We start from the raw sequence: 7049 nt of genomic DNA on the forward strand, positions 1-7049 counted from the left end.
ACAAATATGAGAGATTGCAACCTGACTAACTTAACATTGGGAAAAATGAGCTCGAAAGATGAGGCATCGTGGTGGGGAGAGAGAACCCTGGGCTCTGCTCAGGAGACCTCACTGAATGATAGGTGGAGTGGGCTTGGCACTTTCCGGAAGCTCAGTCTCCTCATATTAACTAGAAGACAGTATAGTTGTTATTAAGATATTTATTAAAGTTCTTTTCCTGATAATCCTATAAGCCTACAGATAGGAAATTCTCTATAGACTGTAAGGGAAGGTAAAAATGGAAGGCACACTAAAATCTTTAGGTTGTGGTATTATGTTTTGGTTAAAATGTACCACGGCTCAGACATAGCTTTGTAAGGGCCAATAAAATCTGGCCATAAAAAAGTTATGGCTCCTAAGTGTCGGTAACGTTGACTTCCTGAGCAAAGACAAGCAGTCAAGTCCTTAGACACACTCCGTCCACCACACACCCCTCACAGGGGGGATCTCAGCGATGTAAAGAAGCCCAGAGTCTGGTGTAGTAGCTTTAGAGGGAGAGGAATCAGTGAAAACTGGTGCTATAATGAAGGGAAAGGGCAAGGCAGGGAGGTGACAGACTGCGTGCTGCAGCTGGTGTCAAACTGGGAGATGGTGCTCTGGGTCCAGCTCTGTGCTCCTGACACAGGAAGTATCTCTCTCTCCATCTCCATCTCCATCACTGTGTCAGATATGCCCAGGAGCTGTTAGCACAGAGCCCTGAGAGGATCCTGTCCTGGAACCAGAGATGTGAGAGAAGAGGACAGGTAGGCAGATGGTGGTGCCACTTCTATCTTTGTCTACTCTCTATTATTAAATAGACCTGTTTCTTTTTCATTTTTTAGAATCTTGTGTTAAGAATGCCCAATTCTTAGAGACAGCTGAAATGAGCTGTCTTTAAACTTCTCACCATAGCTTAGAGGGCATTTTAAAATAGTTTTCCTGTTACTTATCAGAATAGTGTTGAAGAACAAATGAGATTATGAGATTAATGAGATTATAGCTACTGTGCTATTATATTGACACATGTGAGATCCTGATGACCTATATTTCCATATACGCATGTGTGCCAAGTAAGAGCTAAACAGTTAAGATGCTGTGGATGGAAATTGTGCATAACTGTTTGGGAAAAAAGTATTTCTGAATTTTAAAAGGGATATTTTTAATTTTTTTCTTGCAGTAGGTTGTTTTGCTAAAAGACAAAAGCAAGTATGTAACAGCAGCCAAGTGATAAAAAAGACACTCTGGCTCCAGCTGCTTTTGGTAATCTGCAGCCACAAATATGCTTCATGGTATAAATGCTCTTAGTAGAGTTCAGACAGATCATGCAAACTTTTAGTTTTAAAATATTGCCATTTATGTGAACTTGTGATGTTTTTTGAATGTCAGACCTTGTCATGGTCTTGCAACTCTTTTTTTCCCTTTCCTTTAAAGACCATCATTTTGGAAACAAGAAGGAGGCTAGAGGATGGGGGTCAGCCAGTGACTAATGTCGCAGGATGCAATATAACCCTAAACAACAGCAGCCCCCATTGCTATTCTGCGGCATTCGGTGCCTCGTGTTTGCTGGAAGTCAAACGTCAGAGGAGGTTCCTCACACTCATCCTTTTCGTTTTCCTCAATACACTTCCATACTGCTGACAGTCGGTAAAAAGTTCTTGGCACAGGACCTGGGTAAGTGCTCAACAAATGCTATGTGTTAAGTCTGCTTCTGGTTTATTCTGCACCCTTTGAACGGCGAATTACAGGATGTGAGAGAGAGGGAGAGCATCACAGTCTGTCGGGAAAACAAGCCCCGCTGGGTGCCCAAGATCTAGAATAAATTAAGATGGGAGAGAACGAACTCAGGATGCATGACGGAATGAGGGCAAAGGACAAACATCCCTGTCCTCTTGCCCCATCCTGTTGGGTTTCTTTGGAATCCCCTTTGAGATAACCCCAGGCATTCCTGCCCTCTGAGCTCAAAGACCATCAGGGCCTGGATGGCAGGGTGGGTGGATGATGCAAATCACATGTGAAATAAGGGGCATCAGAGTGGTGGACTTGGTACCAGGATGAGGCCTGGGATGTTTCACAGGTGTTTTTAAAGCTGTTGGAGAGAGAATTTGGTAAGAGAAGTGACTGCTCTTCATCAGGTTTTTGCTGCAGATGAATTCGGTAGAACCTCCCGCAGGGCCTCTGCAGCCCAGTGGGGACACTCACTGCAATCACCTCCTCAGGTGTCCACCCCTGCGAAGGCCCAGAGCACGGTGAGTCCGGGCAGGGCACTGGCTCTGGGGAAGGACAGCTCTGGGTTCCAGTCCAGGTTCAGCCACTTAGAAACTGTGTGATGTTTGGCAAGTTATTTAATCTCTCAGGGACTTAGTTTCATAATCCAAAACCAAATGAAAATACCTCCTTTGCCTGGTTTTATGAAGATTACTTGAGGTAAAGTATACAAAACCTCTGCTTGTAGAGACTGAGCCACATCTTTTTCATGGACAAGTTCATGATTTAGGGAAAGCAGCCTTCCACATTTTTAAAAGACCTATGATAAGTTAAAACACATTTAATAAGGTTACCAAACCATGTAACAAGCTTAATTTGCATAAAAACAATAGAAATGTTTCTTAGACACATTACTGAGCAGTGAAAAATCCAAGATTGTTCTGGCCAAATTAAGAAAAAAACAGAGTCTAGGGATGTTTTTCATTTTATGTATGAAATAAGGAAATGGCAAAGGAAGCCTGAGGCTGTCTTAGCAATGATCGTTCAAGGAAAGCAAGACTTCCATTAGCATTTAGCTGCAGGTTAATATGTTTTGGTGAGAGAGGATTTTGGGTTAGTTTTAGAATGTTTGTCTGAGATCAGCAATTCATTTTTCCAGAGATCGCATGGAGTCAGGTAATATCAAAACAGTGAAAACACAGAAGTGAGATGAAAGGGTTATTCTGGACCAAAATATTGGTGGGATGCATGGTCCCCAAGACTCAGGTAGTAGCAGTTGTAATAATACTCATGTTGATAATAATGATGATGATAATAATAGTTGTAGTTGGCATTATAGGGGAAGTTACTGTGCAACAGGGAACAGGTCAAACACATTTCCTGCCTTTGCTCCTTTACTCTCCCTAACAACAGTTGGTACTATTTTTTTTTTTTTTTTGCGGCACGCAGGCCCCTCACTGTTGTGGCCTCTCCCGTTGTGGAGCACAGGCTCCGGACGCGCAAGCTCAGCAGCCATGGCTCACGGGCCCAGCCGCTCCGCGGCATGTGGGATCCTCCCGGACCAGGGCACGAACCCATGTCCCCCGCGTCGGCAGGCGGACTCTCAACCACTGAGCCACCAGGGAAGCCCACTTGGTACTATTTTTGATCCTCATTTCACAGATGGGGAAACCAAAGCACGGTTAGAAATGCTGTCAGTGAACAAGTGAGAGGGGGACTGGGGAGCCTGCATTTGTAGCTCCTGGTGAGAAGCGTCATCTGGCATCTCTGAGATTACCGCTTCTGATAAACTTCATAGGGTTAAAACGGATTTGTTCACTGTTAATGCACTGACAAATTATTTTCCCACCTCACATTCCTGCAATATTCCTGTGGCTCAGGGCTTCTCAACCTCAACACTGTTGACGCTTTGCAACAGATAATTCTCTGCGATGGGGGCTGGCCCGACAGCTGTGGACTAGCTATGAGCAGCGCCTCTAACTGTGACCACAAAAAATGTCCCCAGACATTGCTAAATGGCTCAAGGTGTGTGTGTGTGTGTGTGTGTGTGTGGTTGGGAAGGGGGTGATAATAGCCCTTGGCTGAGGACCACTGCTTTAGAGTATATAGAAACGCTTCTAAAATAATCCCACAAATGTCATATATAGGTTAGTTATAGGAAAAGTTGCCTTGCCCAGGCACTGGTCATCTAGAATGGTCAGCACTACAGAATTCATGAACACTAGTGAGCCCACTGCCCTTTTCTTTTCAAACCACAACTCGTCTTCCTTTGCAGGAGCATTGCTGTTGGAATAATCTTTCATGGGTCATATTTTGTCTGAAACACAGGAACATTTGATGCTAATACAGGATCTATATATCATCTATTATATACGAGGTCTATTAGTTTTCTGTGGCTGCTGTGATAAATTACCCCAAATTTGGGTGGCTTAAATAAATTTATTGTTTCACAGTTCTGGGGACTGGAAGTCCAAAATCAAGGGAGAAGCAGGGCCTTGGTCTCTTCAAAGCCTCTAGGGGAGGACCTTGTCTTGCCTCTTCCACCTTCTGGTGGTGGCTGGCCGTCCTTGGCACGTTTTGGTTTGTAGGTGCATCTCTCCAGTCTGCTCTGTAGCCACATAGAATAATCCCTGGTCTGGTTCCAATTTTTCCTTCTAAGAACACCAGTCATTGGATTAGGGCCACCCTATCCAGTATGACCTCAATCTGCGAAGACCCTATTTCCAAATAAGGTCACATTTATGGGTACCAGGAGTTAGAACTTGAATGGACCTTTTCTGGGGACAAAATTCCACCCACAACACATGGTGTATTCCCACATAGTATAGAGCACGTATTGACTAGTTTTGTTTCTCCTTCCAGACCCACTTGAAATTTCTCACGCTCTGTTCTGGGCTGCATCCGCCAGCTCCTTGGTCTTCAGACTTGTGACTGGGTGACGCCAGGGGAAGCCCTCAGCAAAAGATGGGTGGTCAGGAGGAATGCATTAATCCCCTGGGCTACCTCCCTGCCCTGACACTGTGGGCTGGCTGTGCTGCTCTGTCAAAGCCCGCAGCTTCTGTCAGATGGCCCTCTCGGTACATCTGCTGTCTCCAGGGCCTCTCGCCTCGCCCTGGTCCCAGCGTGGTAGTGAGTCGCTCAGCCGTTGGCCCTAGCGAGGCACCATCCCTGTTTGTTCCCCTCAAGCCTATCTCCCTGGGCCAGCAGAAGTGTGCCCTCCGAGCTCTGCCAGGCCCTGACACTGCAACACTGAACACAGCAATAGTTTGTCTAGAAATGATGGCTGTGCCTGCCTCTTTAAATTACAGCCCCAAACCACATTTGAAATTCCTATTTCTTCTACCTCTTACATGAACAGACAAAGTTTCTGACAGGTTGGCTCTGCGCCACGTCAGATGAAGACATGCAGTCTCCTTCTGTTTGGTCTTTGGGGTGGATTGTGGTAAAGTCGCACCGGCCTTCACAGGAAACAGGCTTCCCTTTCAGGACAATGCATGTTGCTTTTTGGCTTCTGAAATCTCATCTGCCCTCAGCAGCAGCAGAGCACAGGTGAGGAAAATTAGTCTCTTCAGCACTGAACCATTCAGAGCTTATCAATCATTCATCAAAATGGGAAGAAATTGCATTTCTGGGCTGGCCTACAGCAACTAGAGCCGAGTTAGGTGCCATTAAGCAGCTCTCCTTGGGGGGTAATGAGTGTCAAGGCTGGAGCTCTGTGGCTCCCTCCTTCCTTCCCGCTTCCCTCCCCCCTCCCTCTGTGAATGGACAGACCTCCCAGGTACCAGGTCTGGGCTACATCTGACCCCACTCACTGACCCCACTCTTTGCAAGAGAAGTACTAGTGATCATAACTTGTCACCTTCTTTCTTCCTTCTCTCTTCATTCTCCCTAAGTTCAAGGAAGTGGGGAGGGGGTCTGGGGCAGGAATGGGGGAGGGGAACTTTGGAAGGAAGAGAGAAGACATTATGGGTCCTGGAGAATAGAAGGTAGAGTGATGGGGTTGTGGACTTTTTGCAGCTCTGGTGGCTTATGGAGTGTTTGGTTTGAGTGCGCCCTCCCTGTCCTCTTATGTCTACTTGGCTCTGTGGAGGTATGAGGTGCTGAACTGGGCCTGGTGGAAAAGAAGCAGGAACTGCCTTTTAAGACTTAAGGGAAATCCTTCCTTCCTAGTTATCCAGCCAGCTCACTGGGGCAGGAAAAAAGAGGGCTTAGGGCTCTGCCCACTGGCTGGAGCGGGGCGTTTCTCCCAGAACTCCAGGGAATGAGGAAGGGTGAGCCAGCCCAGCATCAGGTTTCATAAACAAAGAGGTCTCAGAGTTTCTGAAAGGACAAAAACTTACATGGGACAATATATCACCCTTATCTGTCAAAGTACTGTATATTCTAAAAAAAATTTTGAAGCTCTTATCTTCCAATTAAGTATTTATGATTGAATAAGTGCTAAGGAGAGAGAGTATAGGAGTAAAATATCCCAAATGCTACTTAATCAAGAAATGGAGAACACATCAAAGTACTGAGGGGAGTTGGAGGAGGAAATTCAGTGATCCACGTACAAACTGTTCCGTTGATTTGGATGTGACCTAAAGGACACTTCCTATGGCACACCAATCACTTTCTTCAGCACTTTCCAGGGCTCCAGTCTCCTGGGGATAGAAGTTCCAACACCTGAGGGCTTGACTTCACCATTACCTTTGATAAACTTTGCTTAACAAGCATTTTCACATATATATGAAATCCATTTTATTTTACAGCCCTGTGAGGTAGACCTGGCAGGTGTGATATCTCCATGTTTAGATGAGGGACTTGAGGCTTAGAGAAGTTAAATGGCTTGCCCTAGATCAGAATGCTGATGAGGGCTGGAACCAACTCTTCTACCAGTGCTTGACCCAGTGGACTCTCTGCTGTGGTGGGCTAGTTCTCCTGACAATAGAGAGTGTCTGCTCTTGAGGATATTGTGCAATGAGAATTATCAAAGAACTCTTTGGAATGTGGGGTTTGGAGGCAGAAGCTATTTACAATATTTGAGGCAGACACAGAAACTACTCTAGTTTAGCAGAAATCTCAAAGGATTCTGTAAAGTGGGATTTTTTAAATCTAGAAAATTGTTTCACCTTTTATGAATTAAGGCCTAAAAATCATAACGTTGACATGATTATTCTCATTTTATAGATGAGAAAACTGAGTCTTAAGTAATGTGTAGTAAAGATTTTGGATTTGCCCAAAGAGAGTGCTGGCCTTTGCCCTTGACTTCTGGGAGGTAATCTATATCACACCTGGTAGAATGCGTTCATTTATGGTGGGGGCTGAACACACCTGACAGTCTCAAG

The sequence above is a fragment of the Mesoplodon densirostris genome, chromosome 1 (assembly GCF_025265405.1).
Source record: "Mesoplodon densirostris isolate mMesDen1 chromosome 1, mMesDen1 primary haplotype, whole genome shotgun sequence".
NCBI lineage: Eukaryota > Metazoa > Chordata > Mammalia > Artiodactyla > Ziphiidae > Mesoplodon > Mesoplodon densirostris.